This window comes from Lipotes vexillifer, unplaced genomic scaffold, assembly GCF_000442215.2.
Source record: "Lipotes vexillifer unplaced genomic scaffold, Lipotes_vexillifer_v1.1 scaffold913, whole genome shotgun sequence".
NCBI classification, from domain to species: Eukaryota; Metazoa; Chordata; class Mammalia; order Artiodactyla; family Lipotidae; genus Lipotes; species Lipotes vexillifer.
The window spans coordinates 1027225-1051235 of NW_006798474.1; the positions used below are offsets into that span (position 1 = coordinate 1027225).

Consider the following 24011-nt stretch of genomic DNA (forward strand, 5'->3'; position numbering starts at 1 on the left):
CTTTCCCTCTCCCAGCAGGTATATAAAATTAAGCTGAGCCCCAGCTAGAGGACCTAGGGTAGATTCTGACCTTGTGATGTCTTTCTTGTTCTCTCGCATGGACCCTGGTGTAGGTTCATGGGGCAATCCGTGCCTCATGTGTAGGCAGATTAGGTTAGTTCTCCAGAGTCTCATTTCCTAGTACTTAGTGCTGAGAATCATTCTGGAGAGCTGTAGAGGTCAAGGAGAGTGCAGTGCTTGGGGGAAAGTGGATGAGAAGCACAGATGTTGGTGGAGAGGGGAACCTATGGCGGGCTTACTGCTGTTTCCAACTATTTCCTGCAGAGCTTTCCTGAACCAAAGTGGGGCAAGGAAGAGGAGCAGTGGGTCATAGAAGTTACCCCTTATTCGTCAGACCATATGATTAGAAACGCAGGGCGTCCCCATCCCCTCAAATTGTACTCATTCTTCCTGAAAAATTACTACTGCTTTTGCCACTGATGTTTTGTCTAAGTGATTCTTCATTTGTTTTGTGACAGTAAAGAAAAAAATCTTTAGAAAAGCTCAGTAACTTCATATATTCCTATCTATAGAGAAAGCAATATATAAAAAGGCTTTCAAATTGTGCTTGTAAAATATTTCTCTGCTTTGTTATTTAACCATTTCACTTTGTGGTCCCAGAAATGCATCATCAGCAATTGTTTCCTGGGTTTGGACATTTTCCACTCTCTACTAGAGAAGATTCTGTACATGTTTTCATTATATACATAAGGTTCTTTGTTCTTTACTGGAAATATGTATTTTTTTGAAAATAGAGAGAATCACTCTAATGCATTGTATGTGGAAGTGGAAATTGGCACATACCTTCTTGTAAAGCAGTTTAACTGAATGTATCAAGAACCTTAAAATGTTGATCAGTACCCTTTAAACTAACAATTCCACTTCTTAGCATTTGCAGTAAAGAAATAATCTAAAGCATAAAAAATACACACAAAGATGTTCATTACAGTGTTTCATATATATTTTAAAACTGTAAACATCCTAAATGCTCAAAAAGTAAAGAACGTTTCTATAAACTGGAAAACCCGTAGAACAGAATGTTATGTAGCCGTTAAAATGGTATTTATGAAGATTACAACAGAAAAACATGAAAACCTGTGACATAATTTAAATGACAAGAGAAATATATAGTTATGTTTCATATGTATATGACTATGTACAAAAATGCATATTAAAAAGAGATGGGGGGCTTCCCTGGTGGCGCAGTGGTTGAGAGTCCACCTGCCAATACAGGGGACACAGGTTTGTGCTCCGGTCCGGGAAGATCCCACATGCCGCGGAGCGGCTAGGCCCATGAGCCATGGCTGCTGAGCCTGCGCGTCTGGAGCCTGTGCTCCACAACGGGAGAGGCCACAACAGTGAGAGGCCCGTGTACCGCAAAAAAAAAAAAAAAAGAAAAAGGAGATGGGAAGAGACCATATAACTTGGTAACTAGGTTTAGATACTGGTATAATAGATGGTTTCTATATTTTTCATTCTTTCTATTTTTATATTTTCTTTCCCCCATAGCTTTTTACTGAGCATGGCTATTTTCAATTGAAACCAAACAAACAAATGAACAAAAAGAAACATATGGTATTCATGTGTGGTGCTAGATCTTCATAGGCTCATAGCAAGCACACAGTTTTGTAGTGTACACCTAGATAAGCAATTGTGTTTATATGAGAAAGCCAGTATGGCATGCTGTAAAGAGCACTGGTTTGAAATTAAAGAGATGGACCCAAGTCCTGGCTTTATAACCCGTCTTGTGACATTGGACTAGTCATTTATTACCTCTGATCTTCCATGTACTATTTATAAAATGAAAACGTTGCTCTAGAAGTCTCTAGGGTTCCCAGGAGCACTCCTTTTGTGATGTGAAAATTAAACATTTAGAGATTTGAGATCGAAATTATAGCAGAACTTAACTGAATGGATCTTTTTCAAATCCAATGATTTGGGTACTACTTGATATAAAGAATGCCATGCTTTTTATTCTGAACTTACCTTGTCATCTGATGACGTATTTTTCATGGCAATTAAAAACATCACTCTTGCATATAAACTAGAAAAAAAGAAGACTGGAAAGTTGCAAAAATTTCAGTCTGAGCTACGCTGACAAGTTGACTTTAGCTCCCAAACTGGATATTAGATACCAAACAGACATTAGATAACAGTATTTTACAGATAAGGAAACAGTCTCAGAGAAAGGAAGTGATTTGAGTCCGTCACATGGGTAGGGAGGAAACAAGATAGGTCTCAAACTTTGGTCTCCTGTCTCTGTGTCATTGTGTTCTCTCCTGTGGTTATGGTTGTTTACAACAAAATCAGATTAAGTTAAATTCATGACTATTAAAAATATGAGTAATTAGAACCATGCTACTTCACAAATGTATGGAGCTTTAAAGTTTCCAAAGTACCCAGAATGAAGCTAGTTATCAAGGATATGAAATTTGAATTTTATACAACAAAACTCATTTCACATATTTGGTTCTGCAAAGGCCTTTGAATATTCCCAAATACTATTTTTTTTTCTAAGTTTATTTATCTTTATTTCAATGATACAGAGCCCAGGATCCTTTATCATCCTCCCCTCCTCAGTCTCTGTCCCCAGGGGTTAAATAATTTTTAAAAATATTTAAAAAGCTGTAACAAAATAACATCAAAGGAAATGGGAAGAGGAATGGGGGAAGGGTCAGGAATCATGAAGGGAGTAGAGAAGAGAGAGCCTCTTCCCCAACCCCCCACCTGGATTCCAGCCTGGGCAGTAGGGCGAAGTACCCCCTACTGCCGCAGGTACATCCCAGCTGTAGGTGAGGTCAGAGGTCAGGGTATGAAAGTGCCGGTGTATGTGAATGGGGAAGTAAGTGGGCAGAGGCAGGCTGTTCAGAAGATGCCCCCTCCTCCCCACTCAACCAGGTACTGCACAGAGCCATCAGGCCGTACTCTCCGAGCAAGGACCCGGACAGGGTCCCCTCGGGACAGGTAGCCGACCCCATCTCGGACTCCTCCCCCAGTTCCAGGAGACAAACTACGGCACAGGGGAGAAGGGGGTGCTGAGCGTCTAGGAAGACCTGGGGAGGGGGCTGGGACTGAGGAAGATGAGGCAGTCATCGAGTGGGGGCATTTTTAGGGAGGTCTGTGGGGAAACCAATGTGAAGTTCCAGGGGTGACCTGTCTGGGGGTTCACCATCCCCAGAGGTCCCTGCGGTGCTGGCAGAGGGGTGGAAGGAAGCGAACATCCGGATGGGACTGCTGGGCAGGCAGCGGGCATCTGTGGGCCGGAAGTTGTAGCCGCTGCTGCCCTGGTAACTCTGGTTAGGGCTGGAGGGTGGTGGAGACACTGAGGCCTGCAGTGCCCTCTGCAGACGAGCCCGCTCCCTCTGCTCCCGGGACTCGGGCTGGTTGCGCACTGCTGAGGGTGGCCCCAGCTCCTCCATTTTCCCCTTCTGCCGCCTCCTCAGGGGCTCTGGCTCCGGCCTCCGGCGCTTCCCCAGGGGACATGAGACCCCTCCCCCAGGGCCCTGCCCTGAAGGGAAGCTGGTGGGGACTCCATCTCCAGTAGGGGCCTCCACAGGGGGAGGGATCCGAGCATGGAGACCAAACAAGCATTTCCTCTTCTTAATCTCCCTCCCTGAAATGAAACGGTCCTTGTGGCTATTGAGAGCAGAGAGGAGCCTGGAAGAACGTTCTCCCTTGGGGGTGTCTGAGAGCTCCCCAAGGAGCAAACTGTCCCAATTCTCAGAGGTGAAGGGGAGGATCTCACGGTCAAAATCAAAGTATCCCAAATACTATTATTTAAACAGTATTCTCCACTCAAACCTTGAAATATAGAGCCAAATTCCTTTGCCATTCACTTAACATATACTTGTTTTATTTATTTATTTATTTAAATTGAGGTATACTTCTTTTACAATGTTGTGTTGGTTTCAGGTATACAGCAAAGTGATTCAAAATATTGAGTATATTACAAAATAGTGAGTATAGTTCCTTGTGCTATATAGTAGGTCCTTGTTGGTTATCTATTTTGTATATAGTAGTGTGTATCTGTTAATCTCAAACTCCTAATTTATCCCTCCCTGACATTTTCCCATTGATAACCATAAATTTGTTTTCTATGTCAGTAGATCTATTCCTGTTTTATGAATAAGTTCATTTGTATCATTTTTTTTGATATCACTTGTATGTGGAATCTAAACAAATATTTCTTGAGCACAGCACTCAGGCCTGGGGATACCAGATGAGCCTGGTCCATATACTCAAGGAGCTTATGTTGTCAACTAAATGTGCTCCTGGACCTTACCCAGGGAAGTCAAAGTTACATGCATGAAGCCAGAAGAGTGCAGTAAACAAGGACCCACCATCAAGTGCTGCATGGTGTTTATAACTCCATATGCTACGTGATTCCAAAGAAAGCAAGGCCAAAATAGGCTGAAACAATTCAAATCTAGGTTGAGCCCAGGAGGAAGGAAGGAAGCAGAGTGTCCCATGAAACCACGTGCAAATCAGAGCTGAACTTCCAATGAGAACCAGAGAAAGAAAGAGACATTAATGTTTATTAAACACTGACTATGTGCATAAATCTTACTGTGCAATTGTTTTCTAGAATTAGATATTATTATCCTCATTTTGCAGACAGGGAAGCCAAAACTCAGCAGTAGTGTATGGATACTGAAAAAAACAAACAAACAAAAAAACCTGATATATCCTTTCCCTCTATTTTTATCAATTTATTTATTTATGGCTGCATTGGGTCTTCATTGTTGAGTGTGGGCTTTCTTCACTGTTGAGTGTGGCGAGTGCAGGCTACTCTTCATTGTGGTGCTGGGGCTTCTCATTGTGGTGGCTTCACTTGTTGTGGAGCACAGGCTCTGGGCGCACGGGCTTCAGTAATTGTGTCTCGCGGGCTCCAGAGCGCAGGCTCAGTAGTTGTGGTGCAGGGGCTTAGTTGCTCTGCAGCATGTGGGATCTTCCCGGACCAGGGATCGAACCCATCTCCCCTGCATTGGCAGGTGGATTCTTAACCACTGCGCCACCAGGGAAGTCCCTCTCTTCTCCCTCTTTAACAGGCCAGTTCAGGTTTAGCCATGAGACCGTTGGGTAAATGCCCTATCGTTATGAGCAATGGGCAGAGGGAACCATGGCACAGCGGGAGGGTGTGGGCAAGGTACCAGAAAAAGGACCTACTCTCAGTGTCCTCGTGCTACAGACTCCATCAATCTCTCAATCCTACAAACACCAGACTTTCACTCTCACTCCACCTCCAAAATATGTTTTATGTTGTCTTTAATAGAGGGCTCATGTCTTATTGATCCCAGTCTGCCTGCTAGCCCTGCAGCATGCAGACTCAGTGAGAGAGAGAAAAATTCAGTTCAGATCCCAGGGTGCAGTGCTGTTTCCAAGTTTACAGGATTATATTTTTTCTCTCTCTCTTCTAAACTGTGAAAGGGCTACCACGTGTCTTAACTTTGAACAAGGGCCATGTGGCCATAGCAACACTTCCTGCAGTAGGCAGCTATGTTGTTCAACAAAGAAATCAGGTGCAACTCCTCTCCTAGGTCAGATGGCTTAGGGAGTGCACAGTCAGATGTACCCATGCAGTCATGTTGGAGGCCAGGAGGCAGTAATTGATACTGATGATCTACCTTCTGTGTAAACTTTCTTCTGCTTTGACTACTTCTTCCAAAACCCACAGCCTCCATATCCAAGTATCAATATTTCCTGTCATAACCAATTCAGAAAGAATTATTGAGCCCTCAGTTTTTATCACTGCACACAATTCAATACACAGAGTTATAAGACAAGGCTCTAGCTTTCAAGGAGTCACATATGAAATAATTAGAACTTATTCTAAGACTTTCATACATTGTCTTATGCAAAATGGTGTGGTAACATGAACTTTTCTAAGATATCAGAAAATAAATAGATTAGTAAGATATGGAACAGAGAATAGGCCAGTTGAACTTGCGTTAACAGATGGGTAGCATTTGGGAAGAGACGGGAAGAAGCTGTGTGTCAGTACCAGATTTCCAATTCAGCTTCAATGCCCATTACTTGTTACATACACTGTAGAGTTATGCTCAGACATTTATTGAGCACCTGCTGTGTGTCAGGGACTGTGAGTCACACCACAGATACAGAAATGATTGACACAATCTCTGATTTAAGGAGATGCTGTACCATCATCTAAAGGGGAAACCATTCCTTGTGCTGAGTTATTTGTGTCTAAGTCTAATAATTGGTGAATATATAAAGTAAAATAGGAACACAAATGAGTGACTATTTCGGTAGAAGGAGAGATGAATCAGCAAAAATTATAGAAAAGAGGTGACATTTGAACTTGCACTGGAAAGATGCATAAGCATTCATGGGTGGAAAAAAACATTCCAAGCAGAGGAACCAGACCAACCAAAAGAGCAGAAGTGTGAAAGCACTTTGTAGGATATTGGAGATGGAGAGAGGTAGACAGATTAAGATCATATTCAGGACATAAATCAGTGATTTTTAAAGATGAATTTGTCATGAGAGACATTGTATTTGCTGTTGGTACCTTATCCAGATTCCCTTTACCTGCTGGCAGGTGTATCCATCCCCCAGCTGCTGTAAGTGTTGGTTTCTAATCCCTTACAGCAACTCTCTTCTGTGGAGCAGTGACTGTTGGAACAAGAGGTATCTCATCTAGGAGATTATACAACCCTCTCCCCATTGGCAGCTTGTGACCTGTGACTGAATGACGTGAGGGTACAGGAGGTTAGCCTCCTGGCCTTGGCCTCTCTGTGCTCCAGAGCTCCCTGTAGGACGAGGGTGAATGAAGCTGGTCTCCAGTCGAGACCATGTCCTTGCTTAGCTTCTTCCCCTGTCCCATCCTGTTTCTTTCACTCTCCTTCTCTTGATAGTACTTTCTCAGTCACTACAAAAACCTCCCTCTCAGGCTCTGTTTCTAGGAAACCCAACTCCAGACAGGATAGGGTAAGAAAAGGAGGGGAGTCAGTATGATTCCCAGGTTTCATTTTGGGTAAGTGTGTAATTGGAGTTGCAAAGCTGAGTGAAGGAGCATTAGAGGAGGATCAAGTTGGTGAGAGGAGATAAGTTCAGTTTTGTTCATGTGAGAAGCAAGTGAAATACCCAGGAGGCAGTTGGATAGCTGTGGGTCTGCAGCCTGAGAGAGAGTTCTAGGCATTGTCACCACACTTGACTACATGGCAATTGAAACTATGAGGTTACCTAAGAAGAAGCTGAGGAGTGAGAAAGAAAAGAGGACATAGGATGAACTCTGAAGACTGTGGATATTATACATTAACGACAAAAAGTGGGAGGTTACAAAGGAGATTTAGTCTTTTCTTTTTCTTTATTACTTCAATCTCCAGTGAAGTTCTGTTTATATATCCTGTTGTTAGTCTTCTAGTATAGAAGCTTTCAAATTGTGGCTTGTATGTGTGTGTGTATGTGTATGTGTAGGTATATAATGAAAAATGTTCAATGAAATAAAGTTTATCCTCACTATTATTTACGTATGATGTGCTCTGAGTTTTTAAAGCATATTTATTGAGGTAGAAGTGATACACAAAGAACTGAATATATTTAATGTGTACAATTTAATGAGTTTGGACATGTGCAAACATGTGTGATACATCACCACAATCAAGGTAATAGATGAACCACCTCCTAGAGTTTCCTTGTGTCCTTTTGTTTTCTTTGTTGTTTTTTTGTGGTATAGGAACATATAACATGCGATCTACCCTCAACAAATTTGGAAGTGCACAATACTATATATATATATATATATATATATATATATATATAGGCACTATGACTTAAAAAAAAAATCTATTTATTTATTTATTTTTGGCTGCATTGGGTCTTTGTTGCCGTGTGCAGTTTTTCTCTAGTTGTGGCGAGCAGGGGCTACTCTTTGTTGTGGTGCGCGGGCTTCTCATTGCGGTGGCTTCTCTTGTTGCGGAGCTCGGGCTCTAAATCTGTGGGCTTCAGTAGTTTTGGCTCGCAGGCTCTAGAGAGCAGGCACATGGGCTTCGTTGCTCCATGGCATGTGGAATCTTCCCAGACCAGGGATCGAACCTGTGTCCCCTTCATTGGCAGGCGGATTCTTAACCACTGCACCATCAGGCAAGTCCACAGTATTGTTAACTATAGCCCCTATGTTGTACAGCAGATCTCTAGAACTTATTCATCTAGCATAATTAAAATTTTATACCCATTGAATAACAACTCCCTATTTCTCCTGCCCTCTAGTCCCTGGCAACCACTATCATATTCTCTGCTTCTATGAGCACATACTGGAATCATGCAGTATTTGCCCTTCTGTGTGATTGTCTCATTTCACTTAACATAATGTCTTCCAGGTTCATCCATGTTGTTGCAAATGGCAGGATTTTCTTAATATTTAAGGCTGAATAATACTCTATTATATGTGTACTGCTATTCTATTGAGAACATTTTATTTTTTAAGCTATTGATTGGTCACAAACTCCAGTTAAAAAATATTTCAATGGGTACCTGTAAGTCAAAAAAACAGCACATTCAGTCTCTTCTCCCTAGTTGTTAATGTAAAAAATGTAACAATGTCTCTTGACTCCTGACTTAGAAATTGTTACATTTAACTTCTATTTCCCCATTTTGTTATCATAGTCTTTTATTTTATTCTTGGATTATTATGTTAAATTTATATTTCTGAATTTTATGTATGCTATTAAAATTATCTTTGATAGTTTCAATAAATATTGGGATGGCCAAAAAGTTCCTCTGGGTTTTTCAAAATAAATTTTTGGCCAACCCAATATAATAGTATATTAACAACATTCCCAATTGTGTAATATATATGTGTATGTACAGGTACATGTATGTTAACATGTATGTACACAAAAGACCACAAAGCTATATGTTAAAGATTTATGTTGATTATCTCAGAGTACTTGTATTTCAGGTTTTAAATTTTTTTGTGTGCTTTTCTATAATTTTTATTTGTTGAATGAAGAACCAGTGATCATTCTAACCAGTAACAAAGTCATAACAAAAAACCTTAAAATTAAGAAAATTTGCTGATAATATTGTTGATTTATACAATTAAAAATATTATAGTCATGACTACATTTTATCTTATATGTTTCATATCTTTAAATTTAGAAAGTTCTTTTATTTCTAGGAATTAGATAATATCCCCATTTTTATGGGTTTTAGTTAAATTTTAAGTTTTCATATTTTATTTTTTTATTATTATGAACTTTATTTTTGTCTGTGTTAGGCACATCCAATCTCCAACAGCAGAGTCAGGGGCTTCCTAGGAGAGCCTACGACAATGACTGTAACACTGTTTTCCATAGGGTAACCTCTCAGGCACCTACAAATTCATGGACCTGACTCCAGGTCTGTGGATTCAGTTTTTGGGTGTTATGCCCAGAAATCTGCATCTTTTATCAGCCCTTCCCCTTTGCCAACACCCCTGTGACTAATACTTATTTTAGACGTTGCAACATACCCTACTAAAGGAAAAAGAAACAAAGAGAAATCATTGATTTATAAGTGATAAGACCCCCACTGAAGGCTCAGTTTGACCAATGGCTAATTACAGATGGGGCAAGCTGCATTGCCACTTTTGATGAGAATTTTCTCAACTATGTAATGATGGATTTAGATTAAATAATATGTTAGATTTTTTCAGTTCTAAAATATTTTTTGGCTCTCAGTTCATTTTTCTCAAATGTAAATAATACATTTGCTCTGCCTATGTAACCAGCATATGAGGATATGAAGGTCAAATGAATTAATAATCATTAAAGCATTATTATATTATTACTATTGCTATCATTGCTAATGTTTGAAAAATTCATTAGCTCTTCATCCCCTAGAGTGAATAAACATATTTATTGAACTCTTGGCCTAGTCAATCCTCCTTTTAATAATCTAGATGCTCTTTTCAAAGTGTAAGATAATTTTTCCTACTGCCTCCTGGGGGTAGAGACTAGGCAAGTTTTTATCAAATGATCACTAGGCAAACAGCTAGAAGATCTCCCCCAGCCTTCATTGCCTTTGGGTATGGCCATGTGACTGAGTTCCAGCTAATGAAATGTGATGAAATGCTTGGCCCTTAAAATATCTTCCGTGCTTTCTCTTCCCCCTCTGCCAGATAAGTGACAGTGTCCAAAATTACTTTGGGTCATCTTGACCCCAGTTGCCTCTAGCTTTGGTTTGGACCTTAGGCGAACAAGAAGTAAAACTTTTTTTCCTCAAGGGACTTCCCTGGTGGTGCAGTGGTTAAGAATCCGCCTGCCAATGCAGGGGACACGGGTTCTATCCTTGGTCCAGGAAGATAGATCTCATGTGCCACAGAGCAACTAAGCCCATGCTCCACAACTACTGAGACTGTGCTCTAGAGCTTGCGTGACACAACTACTGAAGCCCATGTGCCTAGAACCCATACTCCACAACAAGAGAAGCCACTGCAATGAGAAGCCCACACACCACAACTAAGAGTAGCCCTGGCTCGCAGCAACTAGAGAAAGCCCATCCACAACAAAGAAGACCCAATGCAGCCAAAAGTTAATTAATTAATTAATAAAAAACTTTTTATGCCTCAAATCACTGAAATCTCTATCTGTTACCTAACCAGATTTCAATTTAACAAACATATTCTCCCCATTAGGCACAGGGAAATTTGTGTTCATTTGTAGGATAAAAGAAGGTGATCAATGACAATATTTTTCAGGAATATAGATAACATACTCTGCTTTCAATTACTAATGGTTGTCATTGCTGTAAGCTTTCTGTCTCAGCTCAAATGTCACCTCCTTAGAAAGGCTTCCCTGGCCTCTCTGTTCAAAGTATTCTATGCCTCCTACCTCCAGGTAATTTTATCTCATTGCAGGTAATTTTTTAATGGAATCTATTAGTTTCTAGAATGTATTATATTTTATACTGACTTGTTTGTTATCTGTTTCTCCCATGAGAAAGAAAGCTCCATGATGGCAAGATTCTTCTCTTAGTCACAGATACATTCTCAGAGCCTAGGACATGTGCTGACACTGAGTCAACATTCATTTGTTTTAATAAGTCTTTCCAACATTAGTTCAATACATTTCTTCCACATTAAGCTCCAAATATGACCTCTTGGTCATCTCACATCAATATTGCTGCCTTGGAGTTTTTATCAAAGTCCATGTGCCATCGGCTTATTTCATAATTTTGCCTGGGCAATTGAGAGATCCTTTGAGTTAGGAAACTAAACTGGGACCAAAGTTGAGGGGGGGAGAGAGAGAAGGAAAAGAAAGATAAAAAGGACCCCTGAGAGAGTTGCTAAAAAAAGGACCCTGAAGTGAGTGTATGACTTCAAGGCAAGTGAGAGTACATGTCTGTGTATGCATGTGCAGGCACACATGTCTCTGTGTAAGCGAGAGATAAACATAATATATTATTCTCTGGAAATTTTCTCAATTAATTATTATAAAAGTATTGCCAATGCTGTTTTACCCATGAATATTTTTTATCATATACTTATACTCTCCATACTATAATAGAAAGCTATTTTCTAACTGAGGTTCTGTCTGAGTTTGGCTGCTAAATCCTCATCTCATTTCCCTCCAAGATAATTTCTGGAAAAGCCTTCACATTTGGGTAAAACTGGACCTTTAGGAGTTCCCCTCCTATTTTCCTCACTTAGTGTTTTTTTAGCAGCTGTAGCAGAGCAAAACTTGTCACCCCAAAATATCTCTTTGGCATGAGGATTATTTCAAGCTAAAAAAAGATCAAAGCCCAAAAGACTAAGGAAGAAACATTGACCTTTCCCCTAACTGACTAAAAAAATTAGATGGAGGGACTGTTCCCAGAGTAGAGCTATCACCAGAGATATTTGCAAAGAATATGGGCTAGGGCCTAGAGATCAGGGTCTCCTCAGTGGTCCAATGGCTCTGCATGGCTTAGCAAATATTTGTTTACAAAACCTTTGCTTTCCCATCTCCATGTGAACAGCTTTCCACCCTTCTGAAGTCCCAAACAATTACTCTTAACATATTCTTTTGTCTTTAGTTGAAGATGGTATTCAATGCTAGGATTTTAGCCATTTTGGTGAGTTACTTAGTTTTTCTGGATTTCTCCCATGTATACATGTTATTAAACTTCTGTTTGATTTTCTCCTATTAATCTGTCTCATGTCACATTTCTACAATTTAAAGGATAACTTATATGCTCTTAAGCTGGGAGACTCCAATGCCTTTACCCTGTGATAATTTTAGGCATCATGACAGCCTCAGTAGGGCTGAAGGCCCTTCTCATGGTGATGAAGTCCAATCCCTGAAATAACTGCAAAGAGATTGAAGATCAACTTACATATAGCCACTGAGCTAGGGAGGGTTTTCCCCTGCTCCATTATCTCCCCAAGTCCCAATTCAGACCATTGTTGCTGCTCACATTGTCCTGGGATGCAGAACTTGGGTACCAAACGTGATGCCACCCAGGCCAAGTGCTATGCTGATTAACAGGGGATAGTGTGTCTCCCATTTCATACTCCACTAAGGAAGGATGAAGCAGGCTGAGCTTGCAAATGATGACAATAACGAGGTTCTGGTTATCTACCCGGCCCTTCTCTCCTCTACTCCCCACATGCTTTGTTGTCTCTCCCAGGTGAGGGCCGTGTCAGTAAATCCAAGCAGATTCTGACATGTTGGACATGCTTCAGCCAATACGAGAGGGCTGGGGTAAAGCCATTTCCCTTGCAAACCCAGGGTACAGGCTGTGTGACGGCTCTAATTCTTCCTTTGGGAGGTGAAGCTCTGAATCCCTCTGTCTGTATTCCTTAATGAGGCAGCCATGCTGAGGGAGTGATCTGTGTGTGGATTGCTGAAGCATAAAAAATGCCAGTGCCTGGTTTGAGAGGAAAATGAAAGGTTGTTTTTTTTTTGTGTGTGTGTGCTCTGGCAGCTAATGAAATCAGAAAAAGAAATGGAACTCACCCAATGTTGAGAAAATGGGGAAAAAATAATCAGATTAACTTAAAAAAAATCAGAGCGGCTCAGTGGAATGTCAAAATATCTTTTCTTACAGGTTAAACAAAGGGAAGATAGAATGTGGTCTCAGTTGTGTTCATTGGCCAAAAATCTCTAAGCTATGTTCCTCCTATCTATAATTTTTATGGCAATTTTGCCATTCAAATTGACTATGAAAACTCACATCTGTGTAAGATATTAACATGAGTTATGACTGAATGTAGAAATAAGCTTATGAAGTAGAGCACAAGCTTGGCATGTACAGAGCTATGTCCATGAGATATGAGTAATGCAGCCATAAGAATATGGTACACCAATGGTCAAATACAAGTTGCTTCTCACAGCAAGAACAAACACTCAGCAAATGTGTGAATTATCACTCTGTCTCAACTCAACACAGACTGAGAAAGAGTCATTTCAGAAATTAGGCAACAAGTTCCACACTTGGAAAGTTCATGAGCTTCCAGCTATAAAACAATTTATGACAGATTTCCATCTGAAAATGTCAATTGAAGCTGTTTCTATTTATTCCCTCATCCTGGCCTTTTTTTGGGCTTTGGCCAAGATGGAATTTCCTTAGTTCACTCATTTGCTGTTCTCCTCTTTGGCTTACTTCTTCTTGAACTTCTGGCCTTTATCTAAACTCTTTCTGCTGTTCTTTTTGGAAACTTGCTCCATTATAAATAAATTTTAAAATATTTTAATCTCTCCTAAAATAAAGTTTGTCCTTGTCCTCAGTGATACTGCTGTGGTTGCACACTCTCAGATAGAACTTGTTCAGCTTCTTGAGACCACAATCACAAAGTAGGAGGCATTGTTAGCCTTCCAATCATTTATCCTTACTGCTACAAAGGTTTACTCCTGGACCTACTTCTTAAACCCATCTTCAGAGATGCATGCTTTCAGCTACAATCTGCCCCATTTTTTTCACTACTCCATCAGTCTTCATGTTTAATCCTTTACATTCTTCAAGGTCAAAGACAGCTGTCCAAGAGTATTTCTCTCCATCCCCTTCTGCTTTCATTTTGAATGACTGCAGGGCCCATGTTGGTAATTTCCTCACCTCCCTAATTCAGTGATTGACACCCCAATTCCCCCTTCACAACTCCCTCCCATGATCACATGCTGAGACATTCTACCTCAGCAATATGAAACTGTAATACCCCAGTTTCCACCACAGCTTCCTCCTCCACTTCACTCAAGATTCAATCTGATTGGTTTTATCACATTATCGTGTGAGCCCTTAACTTTCTCTAAATGTAAGACCGCCAAAAGCATTCTGACAAATCCCCTCGACCTCCTTCCTAATTGCCAAATCCTTCTCTTTCTCCATCCTTTCTTATGTCTTACCTGAACATGTAATTTGCACTTCCTATAATGAAAATGTCTTCTCCTTTGGCTTTTGTGTTGTACTTCACATATTCTTCTTGGTCTCCCTCTTCCTGTCAGGTGGCTTGAATGTCTCCTCATTCTGTACAAAGGAATGCTTTCTGAGTCATTTTCTGGCTTTTCTTCTTTCTTAATCTACATATTCACTGAGAAATTTTACTTATTTTTTTGACTGTAACTTTCTCTTGAAAGACCTTTCCCTTGAGCTCTGGTTCAACACATCCAGTAGCCTGTTACATGACACAAAACATCCCAAATAAAAATGTTCAGTATTGAACACCCAAACTGCTTCTCTTCCAGTGTATGTTTTTCTTTATCTTTTTTTATACAGCAGGTTCTTATTAGTTATCCATTTTACACATATTAGTGTATACATGTCAATCCCAATTGCCCAGTTCATCACACCACCCCCGCCACCCCCACCACTTTCCCCCCTTGGTGTCCATACGTTTGTCCTCTACATCTGTGTCTCTATTTCTGCCCTGCCAACTGGTTCAACTGTACCGTTTTTCTAGGTTCCACATATATGCGTTAACATACCATATTTGTTTTTCTCTTTCTGACTTACTTCACTCTGTATGACAGTCTCTAGATCCATCCACGTCTCAACAACTGACCCAATTTCATTTCTTTTTGTGGCTGAGGAATATTCCATTGTATATATGTACTACATCTTCTTTATCCATTCGTCTGTCGATGGACGTTTGGATTGCTTCCATGACCTGGCTATTGTAAATAGTGCTGCAATGAACACTGGGGTGCATGTGTCTTTTTGAATTATGGTTTTCTCTGGGTATATACACAGTAGTGGGATTGCTGGGTCATGTGGTAATTCCATTTTTAGTTTTTTAAGGAACCTCCATACTGTTCTCCATAGTGGCTGTATCAATTTACATTCCACCAACAGTGCAAGAGGGTTACCTTTTCTCCACACCCTCTCCAACATTTGCTGTTTGTAGATTTTCTGATGATACCCATTCTAACTGGTGTGAGGTCATACCGCATTGTAGTTTTGATTTGCATTTCTCTAATAATTAGTGATGTTGAGCAGCTTTTCTTGTGTTTCCTGGCCATCTGTATGTCTCCTTTGGAGAAATGTCTATTTAGGTCTTCTTCCCATGTTTGGATATGGTTGTTTGTTTTTTTAATATTAAGCTGCCTGAGCTGGTTATATATTTGGAGATTAATCCTTTGTCCGATGATTCATTTTCAAATATTTTCTCCCATTTTGAGCATTGTCTTTTTGTCTTGTTTATGGCTTCCTTTGCTGTGCAAAAGCTTTTAAGTTTCATTAGGTCCCATTTATTTATTTTTGTTTTTATTTCCATTACTCTAGAAGGTGGATCAAAAAAGATCTTCCTGTGATTTATGTCAAAGAGTGTTCTTCCTATGTTTTCCTCTAAGAGTTTTATAGTGCCAGCTCTTACATTTAGGTCTTTAATCCATTTAGAGTTTATTTTTGTGTATGGTGCTAGGGAGTGCTCTAATTTCATTCTTTTACATGTAGCTGTCCAGTTTTCCCAGCACCACTTCTTGAAGAGACTGTCTTTTCTTCATTTTGTATCCTTGCCTCCTTTCTCATAGATTAGTTGGCCATAAGTGTGTGGGTTTATCTCTGGGCTTTCTATCCTGTTCCACTCATATATATTTCTGTTTTTTTTGCCTGTACCATATTTTCTTCATTACTGTAGCTTTGTAGCATAGTCTGAAGTCAGGGAGTCTGATTCCTTGAGCTCCATTTTTTTCCCTCAAGACTGGTTTTGCTATTCGGGGTCTTTTGTGTCTCCATACAAATTTTAAATTTTTTTGCTTTAGTTCTGTAAAAAATGCCATTGGTAATTTGATAGGGATTGCATTGAATCTGTATATTGCTTTGGGTAATATAGTCATTTTCACAATCTTGCTTCTTCCTGTCCAAGAATATGGTATATCTCTCCATCTGTTGGTATCATCTTTAATTTCTTTCATCAGTGTCTTACAGTTTTCTGCATAAGGGTGTCCTGTCTCCCTAGGTAGGTTTATTCCTAGGTATTTTATTATTTTTGTTGAAATGGTAAATGGGAGTGTTTCCTTAATTTCTCTTTCAGATTTTTCATCATTAGTGTATAGGAATGCAAGAGATTTCTGTGCATTAATTTTGTATCCTGCAACTTTACCAGATTCATTGATTAGGTCTAGTTGTTTTCTGCTGGCATCTTTAGGATTCATGTATTGTATCATGTCATCTGCAAAATGACAGTTTTACTTCTTCTTTTCCAAACTGTATTCCGTTTATTTCTTTTTCTTCTCTAATTGCTGTGGCTAGGATTTCCAAAACTATGTTGAATAATAGTGGTGAGAGTGGACATCCTTGTCCTGTTCCTGATCTTAGAGGAAATGCTTTCAGTTTTTCACCATTGAGAATGATGTTTGCTGTGGGTTTGTCATATATTGCCTTTATTATGTTGAGGTAGGTTCCCTCTATGCCAACTTTCTAGAGAGTTTTTGTCATAAATTTGTGTTGAATTTTGTCAAAAGCTTTTTCTGCATCTATTGAGATGATCATATGGTTTTTATTCTTCAATTTGTTAATATGGTGTATTACATTGATTGATTCGCATATATTGAAAGATCCTTGCATCCCTGGGATAAATCCCACTTGATCATGGTGTACGATCCTTTTAATGTGTAGTTGGATTATGTTTGCTAGTACTGTGTTGAGTATTTTTGCATCTATATTCATCAGTGATATTCATCTGTAATTTTCTTTTTTGTAGTATCTTTGTCTGGTTTTGGTATCAGGGTAATGGTGACCTCATAGAGTGAGTTTGGGAGTGTTCCTTCCTGTGCAATTTTTTGGAAGTGTGTGAGAAGGATGGGTGTTAGCTCTTCTCTAAATGTTTGATAGAATTCACCTGTGAAGCCATGTGGTCCTGGACTTTTGTTTGTTGGAAGATTGTTGTTGTTGTTGTTTTTTTTTTGCGGTATGTGGGCCTCTCACTGTTGTGGCCTCTCCCGTTGCAGAGCACAGGCTCCGGATGTGCAGGCTCAGCAGCCATGGCTCATGGGCCCAGCTGCTCCATGGCATGTGGGATCCTCCCAGACTGGGGCACGAACCCATGTCCCCTGCATTGGCAGGCGGACTCTCAACCACTGCGCCACCAGGGAAGCCCTGTTGGAAGATTTTTAATCACAGTTTCAATTTCATTACTTGTGATTGGTCTGTTCATATTTTCTGTTTCTTCCTGTTTCATTCTTGGAAGGTTATACCTTTCTAAGAATTTGTCCATTTCTTCCACGTTGTCCATTTTATTGGCCCAGAGTTGCTTGTAGTAGTCTCTTAGGATGCTTTGTATTTCTGCAGTGTCTGTTTTAACTTCTCCTTTTTCATTTCTAATTTTATTGATTTGAGTCCTCTCCCTCTTTTTCTTGATGAGTCTTGCTAATGGTTTATCAATTTTGTTTATCCTTTCAAAGAACCAGCTTTTAGTTTTATTGATCTTTACTATTGTTTTCTTTGTTTCTATGTCATTTATTTCTGCTCTGATCTTTGTGATTTCTTTCCTTCTACTCACTTTGGGTTTTGTTTGCTCTTCTTCCTCTAGTTCCTTTAGATGTAAGGTTAGATTGTTTATTTGAGATTTTTCTTTTTTCTTGTGGTAGGCTTGTATTGCTATAAACTTCCCTCTCAGAACTGCTTTTGCTGCATCCTGTAGGTTTTGGATCCTCGTGTTTTCATTGTCATTTGTCTCTAGGTATTTTTTTGATTTCCTCTTTGATATCTTCAGTGATCTCTTGGTTATTTAGTAATGTATTGTTTAGCCTCCATGTGTTTATGTTCTTTACGTTTTTTTCCCTATAATTGATTTCTAATCTCATAGTGTTGTGGTCAGAAAAGATGCTTAATATGATTTCAATTTTCTTAAATTCACTGAGGCTGGATTTGTGACCCAAGATGTGGTCTATCCTGGAGAATTTTCCATGTGCGCTTGCTAAGAGAGTGTAATCTGCTCTTTTGAGATTGAGTGTCTTATAAATATCAATTAAATCTATCTGGTCCACTGTATCATTTAAAGTTTGTCTTTCCTTATTAATTTTCTGTTTGGATGATCTGTCCATTGGTGTAAGTTAGGTGTTAAAGTCCCCCAGTATTATTGTATTATTGTTGATTTCCTCTTTGATAGGTGTTAGCAGTTGCCTTATGTATTGAGGTGCTCCTATGTTGGTTGAATATGTATATTTATAATTGCTATATCTTCTTCTTGGATTGATCTCTTGATCATTATGTAGTGTCGTTCCTTGTCTCTTGTAACCTTCTTTATTTTAAAGTCTATTTTTTCTGATATGAGTATTGCTAATCCAGCTTTCTTTTGATTTTCATTTGCATGGAATATCTTTTTCCATCCCCTCACTTTCAGTCTGTATGTGTTCCTAGGTCTGAAGTGGGTCTCTTTTAGACAGCATATATATAGGTCATGTTTTTGTATGCATTCAGCAAGCCTGAATCTTTTGGTTGGAACATTTAATCCATTCACGTTTAAGGTAATTATCGATAAATATGTTCCTATTACCATTTTCCTAATTGTTGTTGGTTTGTTTTTGTAGGTCCTTTGTTTCTCTTGTGTTTCCCACTTAGAGAAGGTCCTTTAGCATTTGTTGTAGAGCTGGTTTGGTGGTGCTGAATTCTCTTAACTTTTGCTTGTCTGTAAAGCTTTTGATTTCTCCATCGAATCTGAATGAGATCCTTGCTGGGTAGAATCATCTTGGTTGTAGTTTCTTCTCTTTCATCACTTTAAATATATCACTGCACTCCCTTCTGGCTTGTAGAGTGTCTACTGAGAAATCAGCTGTTAACCTTATGAGAGTTCTCTTGTATTTTATTTGTCATTTTTCCCTTGTTGCTTTCAATAATTTTTCTTTGTGTTTAATTTTTGTCAATTTGATTACTATGTGTCTTTGTGTGTTTCTCCTTGGGTTTTTCCTGCCTGTGACTCTCTGAGTCTCCTGAATTTGGGTGGTTATTTCCTTTTCCGTGTTAGGGAGGTTTTTGGCTATAATTTCTTCAAATATTTTCTCGGTTCCTTTCTCTCTCTCTTTTCCTTCTGAGACCCCTATAATGCGAATGTTGTTGTGTTTAATGTTGTCCCAGAAGTCTCTTAGGCTGTCTTCATTTCTTTTCATTCCTCTTTCTGTATTCTGTTTCATGGCAGTGAATTCCACCATCTGTCTTCCAGGTCACTTATCCATTCTTCTGCCTCAGTTATTCTGCTATTGATTTCTTCTAGTGTATTTTTCATTTCAGCTATTTTATTGTTCATCTCTGTTTGTTTGTTTTTTAATTCTTCTAGGTCTCTGTTAAACATTTCTTGCATCTTCTCGATCTTTGCCTCCCTTCTTTTTCAGAGGTCCTGCATCATCTTAACTGTCATTATTCTGAATTCTTTTTCTGGAATGTTGCCTATCTCCAGTTCAGTTAATTGGTTTTCTGGGCTTTATCTTGTTTCTTTATCTGGTACATAGCCCTCTGCCTTTTCATCTTGTCTATCTTTCTGTGAATGTGGTTTGTGTTCCACAGGCTGCAGGATTTTAGTTCTTATTGCTTCTGCTTTCTCCAGTGTATGTTTTTCTGATGAGCAGTCACAGCATCAACTCATTCATTCAAGCCTGGATTCTGAGCTTCATTCTTGTTTTATCATTTCATCCCTTCTAACCAAAGAATGAATCATTAATTTATGCCAACTTTAGTTCTTAAAGAGTTCTCAAATTTTTTCTTTATCTTCATCTACACTGATAGCACTAACACTTCAGCCTTTACCATCTTTTCCTAGATATTGTAGCAGAATTTTAACAGGTTTTAAATCTATCTACTCTGATTAGAGTCAATTTTTTAAAGCATGAATTCATTTATAATATTTCCTTAATTGAAGCCCTTCAATACCTCTTCCCATATCACTACAAAGTCAAATTTTAGATCCTATCTATCAAGATGCTTTATGATCTGATATCTACCTACTTATTTAGCTCCATCCTTTCCCACTGCATTAAAGATTGCAGTGAATCCTAAACACCTGTTATTACCAAAACATGGCTACCAAAACACATCTTTGTAAATGCAGCTCTATTTCACCCTGAATTATTCTTCTACTTTGTCATATCAACACTCTATTTTTCATTCAAGACCTAGTTCAAGTATTACCTCTATCCTCAGCTTACCTCTTTAGCATCATCTAACAATACTTTCCACCTCTTGATCCCCACCTCCATTCATGATGGATTTCCTATATTTCCCCCAAACATATCATGCTCTCAGGATTTTACTGTTTCCTTCACTTTTACTATCATTTTTCTCCTGGTTAATCTCCTACTCAAGCTTAGATATCATTTCCTTTGAGAGGACTTTCTGGTCCAAATCCCCAGTATAAGTTAAATCCTCTTGTTTTATGTTTCCATTGTAGCCTATATCTCCTCTTTGGTAATAAAACACTTTTAGAGGCTCTTTTAGTGTTTGACTTCCACAAAGACTATTATATCCAGAGGACAAGAGCCTAGTCTATATTTTTTATTATTTTTACATCATCAGAGCTTAAAACATTGCCTGGCACATATTAGATGCTCAATAAATATGTGCTGTATTCTGATGGAATCAAGCTTATTAATGATGTCTGCATATAGTTGATCACAAACTTTTTCAACCCCACCCCAACCCCTGCCTCACTATTGTACTTTCATCCATCAGTGTACTAATCTCACATGCCATGTCTGAATTCTGCTCAACAGCTGGGGTTCATGGCACAGCTCCCAGTTTAATTCATATTGGAACTGAAAAATAATCCATCTTAATCATCAGTCTGAAGGGGGGGTCAGCAGTCAGAGGAATGGAAACCAGAGACATGAGAATTGGCCAAGAAACTTGGCCAGGTAGGTTGGTGTGATCCCTTGAGACCCAGGGCAGATACAGGAAATCTTATAGGTCATATGTAAGATTCCAAAAGATGCTGAACAGTCTGAGACACATTACTTTTATTTATTGATTGATTGATTTTTGGCTGCATTTGTCCTTTGTTGCTGCACGTGGGCTTTCTCTAGTTGTGGTGAATGAGGGCTACTCTTCATTGCTGTGCATGTGTTTCTCATTGCTGTGGCTTCTCTTGTTGCAGAGCATGGGCTGTAGGCACACGGGATCAGTAGTTGTGGCTCATGGGCTGTAGAGTGCTGGCTGAGTAGTTGTGGCACACAGACTTAGTTGCTCTGCGACGTGGGATATTCCCCGACCAGGGCTCAAACTCGTGTCCCCTGCATTGGCAGGAGGATTCTTAACCACTACACCACCAGGGAAGGCCCACATTATGGTTTTGTTAAAGTGGTTGTAATAGGGGTTGTTGATATATCTTTACATGCCAACCTCCTCTTCTAGACTTTGAACGTTGTGAAACCAGGAGTTTTATTTTAATCAATTTAAATCTCAAGCCCTCAGTAAATTGTACCCTTAATAAAAATCTGTAGAATAAATGTGTGTAAAGTTATTCTTCTCATCTAAAAGCTGATTGTTTACTGCTTTATTTATAAATAAAAGCTTATTCCCTTTGTCTTGATTAGAAAGGATTGTGTAAGAACGTGCTGAACTTTACATATTGTTTTGAAATGCAAGCTTCGTGAAATTCAATTTATAAAATCTAAACACAATTTCAGCCTATTAGGGGCTTGTAATTAAGAAATAACCTGCTAGTTAAATAAACCATTAGCTTTGGAAATCAAAGCATAAACAGATGAACTTGCTATGTGTACTTTCCTGCTGTGGTTATTAGCCCAGGAATTAGCCAGGAAATGATGCACTCTGCCGAATGAATTGACAGAATTTCAAGTGGAAGGAACTCCTGAAGCTAGTGGAGTGCTATGTTGTTGGAAGGTTACAAGGTGTAACTAAAATGTGTTGCATGGCGGGAGTGCCTACTGGTTCTAAATTATTCCTCTTCTGCATCATTTAATTGATTTTCCCTTGAGTATTAGACCAGGGGATTGTGGGGGCAGTGGCAGTGGTCTGCCCTGGGTATAGGTGATAATGGTGTATTTTGTCTGTAGAGAATAAAATAAATAGCAACACTGACTAAAAGTTGTTCACCATTCTGTTATCACCATGCACTGGCAATTCTAATCAATATCAGTGACAAAATAATCTTCCCTCCAATAATTCTTTTGTCCATCTACATTCTAAATAATTTCTGTAGTTACTATTGAGTTTTAATAATATTCATGTGAGCTTCAAATTGGCACATTTTTATTACTTTTCTTTTTAGCAAACATTTCCTTCTATATGGAAATTAATTTGTAGAACACCTATTTGTACAGACTCCTGACACATGTGGCCTAAACTCAACTGTTTATTTCCAGAATGAATATATAAGTTATGAATCATTCAGACTTGTTCCCAGTACATAGTTTTGTCTTTAAACAGTAACTAAAAGTTCTTGCCAAATCCAATGTCATAAAACTTTCTCTATATGTTTTTTTCTAAGTGTTTTATAGTTTTAGCTTTTAACCTTTGATACATTTTGAGTTAATTTTTGTACATGGTATGAGGCAAGGACTTAACTTCATTCTTTTGCAGGTAGATACCCAGTTTTTCCAGCATCATTTGTTGAAAAGACAGTTTTTTACCCATTGAATAGTCTTGGAAGTCCTGTTGAATGTCATTTGACCATATATGTGAGGGTTTATTTCTGAGCTTTCAATTCTATTCCATTGCTCTATATATCTGCCTTTATGCCAGTACCACACTGTTTTGATTACAGTAGCTTTGAAGTAAGTTTTAAAATTGGGAAATGTGAGAGCTTTAACTTTGCTTCTTTCAAGATTATTTTGCCTATTTGTGGTTCCTTGAGAGTCTATATGGATTTAGCATGAATTTTTCTATTTCTGCAAAAGAAGTCATTAGAAGTTTTATAGGGATTACATTGAATCTGTAGATTTGCTTTGGGTAGTATTAACAACTTAGTAATATTAAGTGTTCCAGTCCATGAACATGGAATACTTTTCCACTTATCGGTGTCTTCTTAATTTATTTCATCAATTTTATAGTTTCCAGTGTACAAAACTTTTACCTCCTTTGTAAAATTGATTTCTAAGTATTTTATTCTCTTTAATGCTATAGTAAATGGAATTGTTTTCTTAACTTCCTTTTTGGACTGTTCATTGTTAGTGTACAGAAATACAACTGATTTTGTCCATTAATTTGTTTTCAATTCTCCAAATATGCTGACTTTTTTTTTATTAGTTCTATGTGCGTTTGTGTGTGTGTGTGTGTGTAAGGTTTTCTATATGTAAGGTGGTCATGTTGCCTGTGAATAGAGAAAGTTTTCCTTCTTTCTTTCCAATTTGGATGCTTTTTAAATTTAATTTTCATGCTTAATTGCCCTGGCTAGAACTTCCAGGACCATTTTGAATACAGGAATACCTCGTTTTATTGTGCTTTGCTACATTATGCTTCTCACACACTGTTTTTGCAAACTGAAGCTTTGTGGCAACCCTGAGTCAAGAAAGTCTATTGGTGCCATTTTTCCAACAACATTTGCTTACTTTGTGTCCCTCATTATTATTATTATTATATTTGCTATAGTGCTCTGTGATCTGTGATCT

At 38.8% G+C, this 24011-nt stretch overlaps 1 pseudogene; it reads right to left on the reverse strand.

Annotated features, from left to right (window-relative positions):
- Positions 1–2904: 2904 nt before the first annotated feature.
- On the reverse strand, positions 2905–3809 carry LOC103087165 (PHD finger protein 1 pseudogene; annotated as a pseudogene).
- Positions 3810–24011: the final 20202 nt, after the last annotated feature.